Source organism: Salmo trutta, chromosome 17, assembly GCF_901001165.1.
Source record: "Salmo trutta chromosome 17, fSalTru1.1, whole genome shotgun sequence".
NCBI classification, from domain to species: domain Eukaryota; kingdom Metazoa; phylum Chordata; class Actinopteri; order Salmoniformes; family Salmonidae; genus Salmo; species Salmo trutta.
Genome location: NC_042973.1, coordinates 4,473,868 through 4,489,491, shown reverse-complemented (window position 1 = coordinate 4,489,491; position 15,624 = coordinate 4,473,868).

The window sequence follows — 15,624 nt, the reverse complement described above, 5'->3', positions numbered from 1 at the left end:
TTGTTTTAGAGCCTTGGCTCTGGGAGAGAGCTGAGGGGGGGGGGGGTCCATTTCTCCCATGTTTTAGAGCCGTGCCTCTGGGAGAGAGCTGAGGGGTGGTCCATTTCTCCCATGTGTTAGAGCCGTGGCTTTGGGAGAGAGCTGAAGGGGGGTCCATTTCTCCCATGTGTTAGAGCCTTGGCTCTGGGAGAGAGCTGAGGAGTATAGGGGTGGTCCATTTCTCCCATGTGTTAGAGCCGTGGGTCTGGAAGAGAGCTGAGGGGTGGTCCATTTCTCCCATGTTTTCCTTTTTTCTATATCCTGAGCGGTGGAATCCACTCTCAAACAAGAGTGATGAATTGGGGAGGGGGGGGGGGTTGAGGGAGACAACGAAGAGAGGGGTTGGTTGTGTGTGTGTATGGGGGGGGGGTGGGAGTGTGATTGCCAGGGTACAGGGCCAGTGGCTAGGGCCCCTCCCTGGAGGCTTACCCGAGTGAGGGAACATTTGGACGCAGCTGTTTTTTTTTGCTGGCCTAAATGGAGACGTTGTCCTCCTGTTCTCCGCTATGTGTCTCAGATTCTTTAGTCCCCCTCCTTCCTGACACCCCACCCCCCCCACCCCCACCCCTCTGCTCTCTCCCTCCCTGTCTACACAAGGGAAGCACAGAGGGTGGATGGCAGGAGTCATGGCAGGAGCCCCCCCCCGCAGCCCCACACCCTCACCCAGACTTTTCCCCCCCCTTTCCTGGCCGCCCGGATCTCATCTCCAAGCGAGGCTCAGGGTTGCTCCTAAAGTGTCAAAGTGGGTCTTAATTCTAAACCCCCCGGGGCCCGTCGCTAACGATTCAGCTATGCTTATCACTCAATTATCTCCCTGTTTTCCTCCAGTACAGCCCGTCTGAAAACATTTAGACAGTTTCATTTCCCATTGCCCAGCAACACAGATGGCCATACGAGCCTATTTGACAGGCTCAAGGAGCCGTACGAGCCTCTTTGACAGACTCAAGGAGCCATACAAGCCTATTTGACAGACTCAAGGAGCCATACGAGCCTCTTTGACAGACTCAAGGAGCCATACGAGCCTATTTGACAGACTCAAGGAGCCATACAAGCCTATTTGACAGACTCAAGGAGCCATACGAGCCTATTTGACATACTCAAGGAGCCATACGAGCCTATTTGACAGACTCAAGGAGCCATACGAGCCTATTTGACAGACTCAAGGAGCCATACGAGCCTATTTGACAGACTCAAGGAGCCATACGAGCCTATTTGACAGACTCAAGGAGCCATACGAGCCTATTTGACAGACTCAAGGAGCCATACGAGCCTATTTGACAGACTCAAGGAGCCATACGAGCCTATTTGTCAGACTCAAGGAGACATACGAGCCTATTTGACAGACAAAAGGATTGATTGATTTTTTTTTGCGGGGGGTGAGACATTACGTGAAAGATTACCTAACGAGCAACTTTCCAAGAGAGATCATTACTCCAAACTCATTTAAAAAATCTATATATATATTTTTATGAACAATGAATTTTGGCCTTGGTGTTATAAATCGAAATGAAGTTTGTTCCGAAGTGTCTGTCGTATATCTGAGAGATAATAGAAATATCAGATTTTTGTTTTTTTAAGCTATAAAAAAATGTTTTAAGAAACTCAAACCAAGGATTATTTTAATATTTGATTTTCACCTTTCCACGGAGGAGTCATATTAGTGTGTAGCCAAAACTGTTCAGACTCTACAGTTGGCAGATCGTCTGTACCAACTCGAGACTAGTCCCAAGACACTTGTGAGAATCGTAGAGCAAAACGGAACGCCACCGTGTTCGTAAGTCTCATCTGTCCATGGAGGGGTCGTAATAGTTTGTATGCCAAACCGTTCAGACGCTACAGATGATTTTGTGAGAAGACCGATATTCAGGACGTCTCATGGTCTGACAAACATCTCTCTAGCTCTGTCACCTTTCACCTCAGATGTTGAAGTGCGACTTAGTCGGATATGGTTGTTTGAGACGCATCCAATGCAAAAAATACAGATATCTCTAGCTTAAACTGATGGATTTTGATGGGGATTTTTTTTTAAATTATGCTCATTCGATTTCCGCAGGGGTGTGGATATTGACCTTAGGGGGTTTAATGAGAGAGAAGCCTTGTCAAAATGGCCCAAGATGTTCTCTCCTTTCATCAGGTACCATGTTACACCGTAAACCAATTCAACAAGTCAATTCTCACAACTCATCTCTCTCTATCAGGTACCATGTTAATTAATATTTACAGCTGTTCAACAATACATATCTCACAGCTCATCTCTCTCTATCAGGTACCATGTTAATATTTACAGCTGTTCAACAATACATATCTCACAGCTCATCTCTCTCTATCAGGTACCATGTTAATATTTACAGCTGTTCAACAATACATATCTCACAACTCATCTATGTCTATCAGGTACCATGTTAATATTTACAGCTGTTCAACAATACATATCTCACAGCTCATCTCTCTCTATCAGGTACCATGTTAATATTTACAGCTGTTCAACAATACATATCTCACAGCTCATCTATGTCTATCAGGTACCATGTTAATATTTACAGCTGTTCAACAATACATATCTCACAGCTCATCTATGTCTATCAGGTACCATGTTAATATTTACAGCTGTTCAACAATACATATCTCACAGCTCATCTCTCTCTATCAGGTACCATGTTAATATTTACAGCTGTTCAACAATACATATCTCACAGCTCATCTATGTCTATCAGGTACCATGTTAATATTTACAGCTGTTCAACAATACATATCTCACAGCTCATCTCTCTCTATCAGGTACCATGTTATTAGTTACAAAAAATCAAAAAGCCATATGTCACAGCTCTCCATCTAGAATAAGGTAACCTGTTAGAATAAGGTAACCTGTTAGAATAAGGTAACCTGTTAGAATAAGGTCACCCACTAGAATAAGGTAACCTGTTAGAATAAGGTAACCTGTTAGAATAAGGTCACCCACTAGAATAAGGTAACCTGTTAGAATAAGGTCACCTGTTAGAATAAGGTAACCCACTAGAATAAGGTAACCTGTTAGAATAAGGTAACCCACTAGAATAAGGTAACCTGTTAGAATAAGGTAACCTGTTAGAATAAGGTAACCTGTTAGAATAAGGTAACCTGTTAGAATAAGGTAACCTGTTAGAATAAGGTCACCTGTTAGAATAAGGTAACCCACTAGAATAAGGTCACCCACTAGAATAAGGTAACCTGTTAGAATAAGGTAACCTGTTAGAATAAGGTAACCTGTTAGAATAAGGTCACCTGTTAGAATAAGGTAACCTGTTAGAATAAGGTAACCCACTAGAATAAGGTAACCTGTTAGAATAAGTTAAAATATTGTAGTCAGGCAACAGATGAGATATGAATAGGCAACATTTAATTGCGAAGTCAGCTCAAATAATAATATTTTCAAGAAAATATGCTTCATTTTTTTTACATGGTTGTGTCGTATTTCTTCGTATACTTTCCGTTGAAGCTTGCATCGATTATTATTATTTGACCCTGCTGTTCATCTATGAACATTTCAACATCTTGGCCATGTTGTGTTATAATCTCCACCCGGCACAGCCAGAAGAGGACTGGCCACCCCTCATAGCCTGGTTCCTCTCTAGGTTTCTTCCTAGGTTTTGGCCTTTCTAGGGAGTTTTTCCTAGCCACCGTGCTTCTACATCTGCATTGCTTGCTGTATGGGATTTTAGGCTGGGTTTCTGTACAGCGCTTTGCGACATCAGCTGATTTTAAAAAGGGCTTTATAAATAAATGTGATTTAATTTGATTGATCGAGGCATGCTTCAAAATATGTACAAACGGAGTACGCATTCGAGAAGTTCCCTCCGTGCTCCGTTTCACAAGCTTTGATTTGGACTCACGGTCCGAATGAGAAACACCCAGTATGAAAGAAGCACAGATATAGAATTGAAAGCTCCGAGTAAATCAGAGGTGAAAGAAAGAAACACGAGGAAGAGTAAACTGAGTGGATGTCTTCTGAACCTCATGAAACACTTATTAAGCATTCAACCACTTTCTGGCCTTTGTTCTTCTGTTGAATCCTGTGGAATTTTCTGGAGGAAAGAAATTCGACATGCAGTTTGGGTCTCGGGCAGAATTGTTTGCAGTAAGTTTCCCATACCGCAAAACGGTGCAAGATGTTTCAAATAGCATCACCTTTTCGATTATGGTTTTCCCACAACCCCCGTGGCTGATTTGCTCCCCAATGTGCAACTAATTAGCACTGCAACTTGCACTAATTCTATTTCTGCCGATTGGCATGCTCACTCTTTTTTTAATTCAAAGATGTTGCACATTTAGACTGAATCACAGCATATTCATGCCAGGAAATGCATGGTTCACATTACAGTTACATGTATGTGTTAGGCAGCAGACTTTACAGTCTCAGGTCTGAATGCAGTCCATACAGTCTCAGGTCTGAATGCAGCAGACTATACAGTCTCAGGTCTGAATGCAGCAGTCAAGACAGTCCCAGGTCTGAAGGCAGCAGACTATACAGTCTCAGGTCTGAATGCAGTCCATACAGTCTCAGGTCTGAATGCAGCACACTATACAGTGTAAGGTCTGAATGCAGCAGACTATACAGTCCAAGGTCTGAAGGCAGCAGTCCATACAGTCTCAGGTCTGAAGGCAGCAGTCTATACAATCTCAGGTCTGACTCTCCCCATTGGAGAGTAAGAGATGCTTTTCCTTTTTTCCCATTTCTGCAAACTCTGCAAAGACAGTTATTTTTAAAACATAAACATTTCACTTTGAGACATTCTTTTTGTTCTGCTGAAGGGCTCGTTTAGGCTCCAACATAGACAGGGAGTCTTTTTGAGCAGCCTATCAGGATGTGGTTAGCTGTCGAGGGGCTCAGCCATTTATTCCCATTAGTGCTGGTGGTGGAATAACACTTTATTATTCTTTACCTGTCATGGCTGCCAGATGTAGATTACGCTGGCACTGCACAGCTGGGGAGGAAAGCTCACCTTGCATCTCCGCAGTTATACAGTTCTGTCAGAGAGTCTAAAGCATAGCCCAACATCTCCAGACTAGTAGTAATTGGCTGACTAAGTTCACTAAGCATTTTTTTTGAAGAACACTAAGCAAGTTCCTCAATTTGCATGCTTTGTTGAGAGGGCAACCATGGCTTTCTTCATGAGAGGTCCCTGACTTTTTGGCACTTAAAATAAAGAGGGAGCCAACCCCCCCCCCCCCCCCAAAAAAAAAAGATGTTGAAAATTGTAAGTGGAAGTATCATGTGTTTCGGCAAAACTGTCCTTAGGGTGTACAGCCTACCTTGGTCCACCACATTGAACCACCCAGTGCACACACAAGTGGGCTTTCAGAGTTTTACATTTGTTTAATGGAATAACCAATTATAATTGTAAATGCACATGTGTATCGATCATGTGAAATGGAGACCCCAGAGAAAATTAGAAAATCTCGACACATTAATATTTATTGAGGAATCAGTGAAACTGTACAAAATACTGTTTTTCAAAGGCAGTAGAAGATGTTGTTATAGATTTTTTTTATCATTCATTGATGTGAATAAAAAGGTTAAAGGGATACAGGAGGATTTTGGCAATGAGGCCCTTTATTTGCATCACCAGAGTCAGATGAACTACAGGATACCATTTCTATGTCTCTGTGTCCTATGAAACTACCTCTAACTTCCTTCCTATGAAGGAAGTTAGAGGTAGTTTCTATGTCTCGGTGTCCGATATGAAGGAAGTTAGAGGTAGTTTCTCGAGCCAATGCAAACTATATATATTTTCAGGAAGGTCGCTAAATCTTTAATGTCTCTGTGTCCAGTATGAAGGAAGGTAGAGGTAGTTTCTATGTCTCTGTGTCCAGTATGAAGGAAGGTAGAGGTAGTTTCTATGTCTCGGTGTCCAGTATGAAAGAAGTTAGAGGTAGTTTCTATGTCTCGGTGTCCGGTATGAAAGAAGTTAGAGGTAGTTTCTATGTCTCGGTGTCCGATATGAAGGAAGGTAGAGGTAGTTTCTATGTCTCTGTGTCCGGTATGAAGGAAGTTAGAGGTAGTTTCTATGTCTCTGTGTCCGATATGAAGGAAGTTAGAGGTAGTTTCTCGAGCCAATGCAAACTATATATATTTTCAGGAAGGTCGCTAAATCTTTAATGTCTCTGTGTCCAGTATGAAGGAAAGTAGAGGTAGTTTCTCGAGCCAATACTAACTATGTATATTTTCAGGAAGGTCGCTAAATCTTTAATGTCTCTGTGTCCAGTATGAAGGAAGGTAGAGGTAGTTTCTATGTCTCGGTGTCCAGTATGAAGGAAGGTAGAGGTAGTTTCTATGTCTCGGTGTCCAGTATGAAGGAAGGTAGAGGTAGTTTCTCGAGCCAATACTAACTATGTATGTTTTCATGTTGGTCACTAGTTCTTTAATGTCTCTTCTGGCTCCGGTGTCGTCTCAGGGGGTGAAACCTCTATGTATTTGTGTCTCGTGATCTCTTTACTCAACGCCTATGCCAATGAACAAGGCAGTTAACCCACTGTTCCTAGGCCGTCATTGAAAATAAGAATTTGTTCTTAACTGACTTGCCAAGTTAAATAACTCTAGGGAGTTTTTCCTAGCCACCGTACTTCTACACCTGCATTGCTTGCTGTTTGGGGTTTTAGGCTGGGTTTCTGTACAGCACTTTGAGATATCAGCTGATGTAAGAAGGGCTATATAAATAAATCTGATTTGATTTAAAAAATATATAATTATAATAAAACATTTATTAATTCTCTGTCCACTGGCCTGCAAAAACGTGACTTTTTGTTGGCTATGGAAAATCTCGATGAACACATTGGCATTCAAAAGCGATTTATAATGTTTCTCGTCTGTATCTTATTTGAAATTTTTTTCAGGTAAACATTTCCCTCAAGGCCTGTGGTTTGAAGGCTGGTGTGGTTCAGCTTTTCTGTTGTCATTTGTTACTCTCTGCTTTGTGACTTATAGGATGTGTCATATGCCACATTGTCTGAGTTTCGGGGGGGGGGGGAGTTTGCAACAGGCTATATAATTCCTTAGCTGATGGTGACTTCCTTCACCGCCAGCGTTTACTCGTTATAGAGGACGGGGCGGTCGACAGTGGATGGGAGATAGACTCGTAGCTGTTATCTACGACATACTTTGCTTCTGAGACACCAGTCCATCAAACTCTGAGGCAATTATCCTGAGAGCAGAGAGGTCAGCGAGCCAGGGAGGCAAGAATGAGCCCGACGGATTGGCTTATCCGATGACCAGAAACACAGAACAGCTGAGAAAACTATTGGGGAGCCTTTTATTTTAGAAGTCATGAGAGTTCAGCGCATAGAAGGAGGTCAAAGGTCACAGATTGGACTTTTATTTCACAGATCTCTATTTCACTGATCTCTATTTCACATATCTCTATATCACATATCTCTATATCACAGATATTTTACGTGTTCAAAGCCGTGCAAGAGAATCCGGGGGAGAGGGGCTTAGAGAAGTCGGGGGAGTGGGGGCTTAGAGAAGCCGTGGGAGTGATGGCTTAGAGACACATAAGATATTCAGGTGTACAGTGGCTGATTAAATTTAATCATCACAGGTTCTGTCAAGGGCACCTATTGTATTGCAAGCAGCCCGGGAGAGAAGCTGGTCAGATGATGTAGCAAAGATGATGTAGCACTTTAAAGATACTAGATTCAAAAACAAACTGTTGACTGATACTGCATGTGTTTTTAATCATGAAATAGTGCAACATGCCCCCCCCCCCACACACACACACACACACACTCACTCACACACACACACCCCTCAGACAGGACAATTACCCAACACACCTCCAGGCTGTGTAAGGGCTATTTGACCAAGAATGAGAGTGATGGAGTGCTGCATCAGATGACCTGGTCTCCACAATCACCTGACCTCAACCCAATTGAGATAGTTTGGGATGAGTTGGACTGCAGAGTGAAGGAAAAGCAGCCAACAAGTGCTCAGCATATGTGGGAACTCCTTCAAGACTGTTGGAAAAGCATTTCTCGTGAAGCTGCTTGAGAGAATGCCAAGAGCGTGCAAAGCTGTCATCAAGGAAAAGGGTGGCTACTTTGAAGATTCTCAAATATAAAATATATTTTCATTTGTTTAACACTTTTTTGCTTACTACATGATTCCATATGTGTTATTTCATAGTTTTGATATATTCACTATTATTCTACAATGTTGAAAATATTACAAATAAAGAAAAACCCTGGAATGAGTATGTGTTTCCAAACTTTTTACTGGTACTGTTTATCCGAGCACAGAATTTGACAAGAAATGGAGCAAAAAACAAAATGAAGACGCAAGTTATCAGGTTCCTGGCTGCTGACATACACTGAGTGTACAAAACACTATGAACATCTGCTCTTTCTATGACATAGACTGACCAGGTGAATCCAGGTGAAAGCTATGATCCCTTATTGATGTCACCTGTTAAATCCACTTCAATCAGTGTAGATGAAGGGGAGGAGACGGGTTAAAGAAGGATTTTTATGCCTTGTGACAATTGAGACATGGATTGTGTATGTGTGCCATTCATAGGGTGAATGGGCGAAGACAACATATTTAAGTGCCTTTGAACGGGGTATGGTAGTGGATGCCAGGCACACCGGTTTGTGTCAAGAACTGCCACGCTTTTTCATGCTCAACAGTTTCCAGTTTGTAACAAGACTGGTCCACCACCCAATAAACATCCAACCAACTTGACACAACTGTGGGAAACATTGAATTCAGCATGAGCCAGTATCCCTTTGGACACCTCATAGGGTCCATGCCTAGACAAATTAAGGCTGTTCTGTGGGCCTTATGGGGTACAGCTCAATATTAGTGCCCTCGGAAAGTATTCAGACACAGCCTTATTCTAAAATGGATTGAATAATAAATGTTCCTCATCAATTTACACACAATACCCCAGAATGACAAAGCGAAAACAGGATTTTAGATTTTTTTTGCAAATGTACAGTGGTTGAAAAGGTATAATACTACTTGAGACAAAGTCTAAAAGTATGTGGTTTTAAATGTACTTAAGTATCAAAATTAAAAGTATAAATCATTTAAAATGTCTTATATTAAGCAAACCAGAAAACACGATTTTCTTGTTTTTTTAGTTTACAGATAGCCAGGGGTCACAGTTCAACACTCAGAAAAAATTCACAATCGAAGCATTTATGTTTATTGAGTCTGCCAGATCATAGGCAGTAGGGATGACCAGGGATCTTCTCTGGATAAGTGTGTGAATTAAACAATTTTCCTGTCCTGCTAAGCATTCAAAATGTAACAAGTATTTTTGGGTGTCAGGGAAAACGTAAGGAGTAAAAAGTACATTTTTTTTTTAGGAATGTAGTAGAGTAAAAGTAAAAGTTGTCAAAAATATAAATGGTACAGTAAAGTACAGATACCCCAAAAAACGACTTAAATAATTTTACTTAAGTACTTTACACACCTGCAAATGTATTAAAAATAAAAAACAGAAATACCTTATTTACATAAGGATTCAGACCCTTTGCTATGAGACTCGAAATTGAGCTCAGGTTCATCCTGTTTCCATTGATCAGCCTAGAGATGTTTCTACAACCTGATTGGAGTCCACCTGTGGTAAATTCAATTGATTGGACATGATTTGGAAAATCACACACCTGTCTATATAAGGTTCCACAGTTGACAGTGCATGTCAGAGCAAAAACCAAGCCATGAGGTCGAAGGAATTGTCCGTAGTGCTCCGAGAAAGGATTGTGTCGAGGCACAGATTTGGGGAAGGGTACCAAAACATTTCTGCAGCACTGAAGGTCCCTAAGAACACAGTGGCCTACATCATTCTTAAATGGAAAAAGTTTGGAACCACCAAGACTCTTCCTAGAACTGGCCGTCCGGCCAAACTAAGTAATCTGGGGAGAATAGCCTTGGTCAGGGAGGTGACCAAGAACCTGATGGCCATTCTGACAGAGCTCCAGAGTTCCTCTGTGGAGATGGGGAGAAACTTCCATAAGGACAACAATCTCTGCAGCACTCCACCAATCAGGCCTTTATGGTGGAGTGGCCAGACGGAAGTCACTCCTCAGTAAAAGGCACATGACAGCACGCTTGGAGTTTGCCAAAAGGCACCTAAAGACTCTCCATTCATACAGTGAATCATGGTGGTAGCATCATGCTGTGGGGATGTTTTTCAGCGGCAGGGACTGAGAGACTAGTCGTGATCGAGGGAAAAATGAAAGTAGCAAAGTACAGAGAGATCCTTGATGAAAACCTGCTCCAGAGCGCTCAGGACCTCAGACTGGGGTGAAGGTTCACATTCCAACAGGACAATGACCCTAAGCACACAGCCAAGACATCGCTGGAGTGGCTTCGGGACATGTCTCTGAATAGGTCCTTGAGTGGCTCAGACAGAGCCCTGACATTGACCCGATCAAACATCTCTGGAGAAACCTGAAAATAGCTGTGCAACGATACTCCCCATCCAACTTGATGGAGCTTGAGAGGATCTGCGGAGAAGAATGGGAGAAACTCCCCAAATACAGGTGTGCCAAGCTTATAGTCATACCCAAGAAAATTCGAGGCTGTAATTGCTGCCAAAGGTGCTTCAACAAAGTACTGAGTAAAGGGTATGAATACAATTTGTTTTTTATATATACAATTTGCAAAAAAAGTCTAAAAACCTATTTTTGCTTTGCCATTATGGGGCATTGTGTGTAGATTTAAAAAGGGGGAAAAAACGATTTGATACATGTTTGAATAAGGCTGCATTGTGTCTTCACTAGACTCAATAATGAATGAGTAATGGCTCGTATCACAAGGAATACATTTACAACTGCAGTATCGTACTGTAAGCATGTTTGTCATGTCAAAGATCAACTCTGCTTTTGCACTTCTCCGCAAACATGCTGCCTTCATGATGCTAACCTCATAATGCTGACCTCATAATGCTGACCTCATAATGCAGACCTCATAATGCAGACCTCGTAAAGCTGACCTCATAACGCAGACCTCGTAAAGCTGATCTCGTTATTAAGCTGACCTCAAAAATCTTACCTCATAATGCTGACCTCGTAAAGCTGAACTCCTAAAGCTGACCTCGTTAAGCTGACCTCATAAAGCTGGCGTGATAAAGCTGACCGCGTAAAGATGACCTCACGAAGCTGACCTCATAATGCTGACCTCATAAAGCTTACCTCAAAATGCTGACCTCATAATGCTGACCTCATAATGCTGAACTCGTAAAGGTGATCTCATAATGGTGACCTCATAAAGCTGACCTCATAAAGCTGACCTCATAAAGCCGACCTCATAATGCTGACCTCAAAAAACTGACCTCAAAAAGCTGACCTCATAATGCTGAACTCGTAAAGCTGACCTCAAAAAGCTGATCTCATAATGCTGACCTCATAAAGTTGACCTCATAAAGCTGACCTCAAAAAGCTGACCTCATAAAGCTGAGCTCATAATGCTGACCTCATAAGGCTGACCTCATAAAGCTGACCTCATAAAGCTGAGCTCATAATGCTGACCTCATAAGGCTGACCTCATAAGGCTGACCTCATAAAGCTGAACTCATAATACTGACCTCATAATGCTGACCTCATAATACTGACCTCAAAAAGTTGACCTCATAAAGCTGACCTTAAAAAGCTGACCTCAAAAAGCTGACCTCAAAAAGCTGACCTCAAAAAGCTGACCTCATAAAGCTGATCTCATAAAGCTGACCTCATAATGCTGACCTCATAAAGCTGACCTCATAAAGCTGATCTCATAAAGTTGACCTCATAAAGCTCAGCTCAAAAAGCTGACCTCAAAAAGCTGACCTCATAAAGCTGACCTCATAAAGCTGACCTCATAAAGCTGACCTCATAAAGCTGACCTCATAATGCTGACCTCATAATGCTGACCTCATAAAGCTGACCTCATAAAGCTGAGCTCATAATGCTGACCTCATAATGCTGACCTCATAAAGCTGACCTCATAAAGCTGAGCTCATAATGCTGACCTCATAAGGCTGACCTCATAAGGCTGACCTCATAAAGCTGACCTCATAAAGCTGAGCTCATAATGCTGACCTCATAAGACTGACCTCATAAAGCTGACCTTATAAAGCTGACCTCATAAAGTTGACCTCGTAAAGCTCAGCTCAAAAAGCTGACCTCAAAAAGCTGACCTCATAATGCTGACCTCATAAAGCTGACCTCATAAAGCTGACCTCATAATGCTGACCTCATAAAGCTGACCTCATAAAGCTGAGCTCATAATGCTGACCTCATAAGGCTGACCTCATAAAGCTGACCTCATAAAGCTGACCTCATAAGGCTGACCTCATAACGCTGACCTCCTAATGCTGACCTCATAATGCTGATTTCATAATGGTGATCTCGTAAAGCTGACCTCATAATGCTGATCTCATAATGCTGACCTCATAAAGCTGACCTCATAAAGCTGATTTCATAATGGTGATCTCGTAAAGCTGACCTCATAAGGCTGACCTCATAAAGTTGACCTCATAAAGCTGAACTCCTTGCATTAAAAATAAGAGGTCTGCATTGGGGAGCTAACTAAGGGCTTCTGCTGCTGGCCACCGTATGCTTTGATCAAACTCTCCCAGGCCTCGTCAAACGTAGGTCGCCCCCTGTTCCATACTCCCCACATCAGGTTATTGGTGAACTTAGCCACATCCCGTCCACTGCAGATTTTTCGTGTACATCAGTCTGTCTCCCTACAAGTCAGGTTCAGGAGTTTAAGGAGGCCGGTGGATTTAATAACCTTGCTAATAAACCAGCAGCTGGTGACCTTACGATGGGCGATACAGCCTCCAAATGGCAAAGCCCCCAATCTGGTCCTAGTGTCATGGCAGCTGAATATTTGGTCACGGTGTCATGGCAGCTGTATATCTGGTCCCAGTGTCATGGGAGATGTATACGCCACAGTGGAGGTGCAACCAGTGAAACACTCAGGGTCCCCTGAAACACTCAGGGTCCCCTGAAACACTCAGGGTTCCCTGAACCCCTGAGTAGTAAGGACAACTTATAATTGTTTCTCCATGCGCTGGAGAAAAGGGTACAGAGGTTCACCTCTCCTACATTTGTCCATTATACATTTTTTTCAATGCTCTTTATGTCCTCATTTACAATGCCAAATTCTTCCAAATTCTTTCAGTCTTTTTTTTGTGATGGATGATTGGAAACACCCAGTTCTTGTAAAACTGCTCTCTGCTGAACCAGATAACTTTTTTGCCCCTTTGAAGATGTGATATTCTCCATGTGACATTCTCCTGTATCATATCAGTCTCATTCTACAACATACCGTCTGTCTTTGCCTGCTCAATTTAGCCCCATTCTCGTAACCGAGGGACTTGAAATCTCTAGATTATCTTTTTAAGATATCTTACTTACCATAAATACAGTACATGACATGAAATGCCTTATTAAACTTTTATTATGTAAACTTGACTCACACTCAAAATGTCTCCTAAATGTAGCTGGCACTGCTGATTAAACTGAAATGTGTATAAACTAGGCTACAGGAGACGCTGTTTATTTTGACTCGACCAGAACAATCTCACATCTCCATTTCGTTCTTCCACCAGATTAATTGGGGTAATTGTCTTGTGTTAGCAACACAAGGTAAATCCAGGCTCCAGAGAAGTCTGAACCAGCCAACCTGGCAGCCAGGAACGATTGGCATCTGGTTGGAGCGCCGTGCAGCAGTCGCTGTGACGAGACAACCAGACCTGCATTCTTGGTAATTGTAGACAGCTTAGCTGGTTTCAAATATCTGAGTGAGTTGGCTTTTTTTTTTTTTTAAATAAACTGCTGCCGTGGCAGCTTTACTTCCTGTTTTGTTTACGTCCTGGTTCCTCCTGTGTTTAACCTGGATTTTATTGATGTATTTCCTGCCACTGCAACAAATTCTATAATGTAATATAATTGTCTTATTCACATTCTCTCTCTAGCTCACTGTTACATCTGATGGTCTTTTGGCAGTGTTGTGGCGATATGTCAACTACAGGGCAGGGCTTCTATCAACGACTCAGCACTTCCTGTAAAACACTCACTCTGGACTAGTGCCCATTAGAGTGGCCATCTATCAGTGAAGTGTGGGGGGGTGGGGGCTTGCAGGACCCCCTGATGACATATGAGGGACACCCAAGGGATCCCCCCCACCAGGACCACCTCTCGTGACTTATGACCTCATCCTTCTGAGTCCCGTCATTGTCCTGCTTAACCCTGACCTCAGCTGCCAGCGTTTACATACACTCAGTTGGAAGAGGAAGGAAAAAGGAAATGGTCTCTTTATATTATCACACATTTCTATCAATCTATTTTTGCTGAAAATGTCCTCTTTTGCTGAAAATGTCCTCTTTTGCTGAAAATGTCCTCTTTTGCTGAAAATGTCCTCTTTTGCTGAAAATGTCCTCTTTTGCTGAAAACGTCCTCTTAGTTTGTAGCACATGGCGTGAAGGGAAAAGTTATGTTGCATGTGGAGGTTAGAATGTTGTACTTCCCCCACAGCTGCAATATGTGGAATATATTGGGATAGACAGCATTCAATGCATCATATTCAGTGACTGTAATCTGTTGATCATCATTAATTGTATTGATTTGAAACAGTGGGATGCTACACATTAGAAAACAATACAGTCAATGGCAATCTCTAATGACTTCATTCACTTTTTTTTTAGGGTGATGGTTTGAGGAATAAATATAAACTGTAGGCTTTTGGTGAAAATGAAAGAAAGCTGCTATTCAAAAAAATATATAAAAAAAAGAAGTTTTAAACTTAATCAAGATGCCTCTCCACACTTTCACACAGACATCTGGTAAATATTGACGGCTGCCGCCTCCGACGTCCTCTTCAACCGCTGGGCTCTTCAAAATAAAAAAAGAGAGAACGCAAACTCTGTTACTTACTCCCCCTCTCACACCCCTCATGAATAACTTCCCTATTGTCTCTCTAGTTGGTCTGAAAAATAAGGCGGAGGGGGGATGGATGGATGGATGGAAGACTAAATAAGGCAGAGGGGGGGGTGGATGGATGGATGGATGGATGGATGGATGGATGGATGGAAGACTAAATAAGGCAGGGGGGATGGATGGATGGATGGAAGACTAAATAAGGCAGAGGGGGGATGGATGGATGGATGGAAGACTAAATAAGGCAGAGGGGGGATGGATGGATGGATGGAAGACTAAATAAGGCAGAGGGGGGGGTGGATGGATGGATGGATGGATGGATGGATGGATGGAAGACTAAATAAGGCAGAGGGGGGATGGATGGATGGATGGATGGATGGATGGATGGATGGAAGACTAAATAAGGCAGAGGGGGGTGGATGGATGGATGGATGGATGGATGGATGGATGGATGGAAGACTAAATAAGGCAGAGGGGGGGTGGATGGATGGAAGACTAAATAAGGCAGAGGGGGGTGGATGGATGGACGGATGGATGGATGGATGGATGGATGGATGGATGAATGGATGGATGGATGGAAGACTAAATAAGGCAGGGGGGGGATGGATGGATGGATGGATGGAAGACTAAATAAGGCAGAGGGGGGGTGGATGGATGGATGGATGGAAGACTAAATAAGGCAGA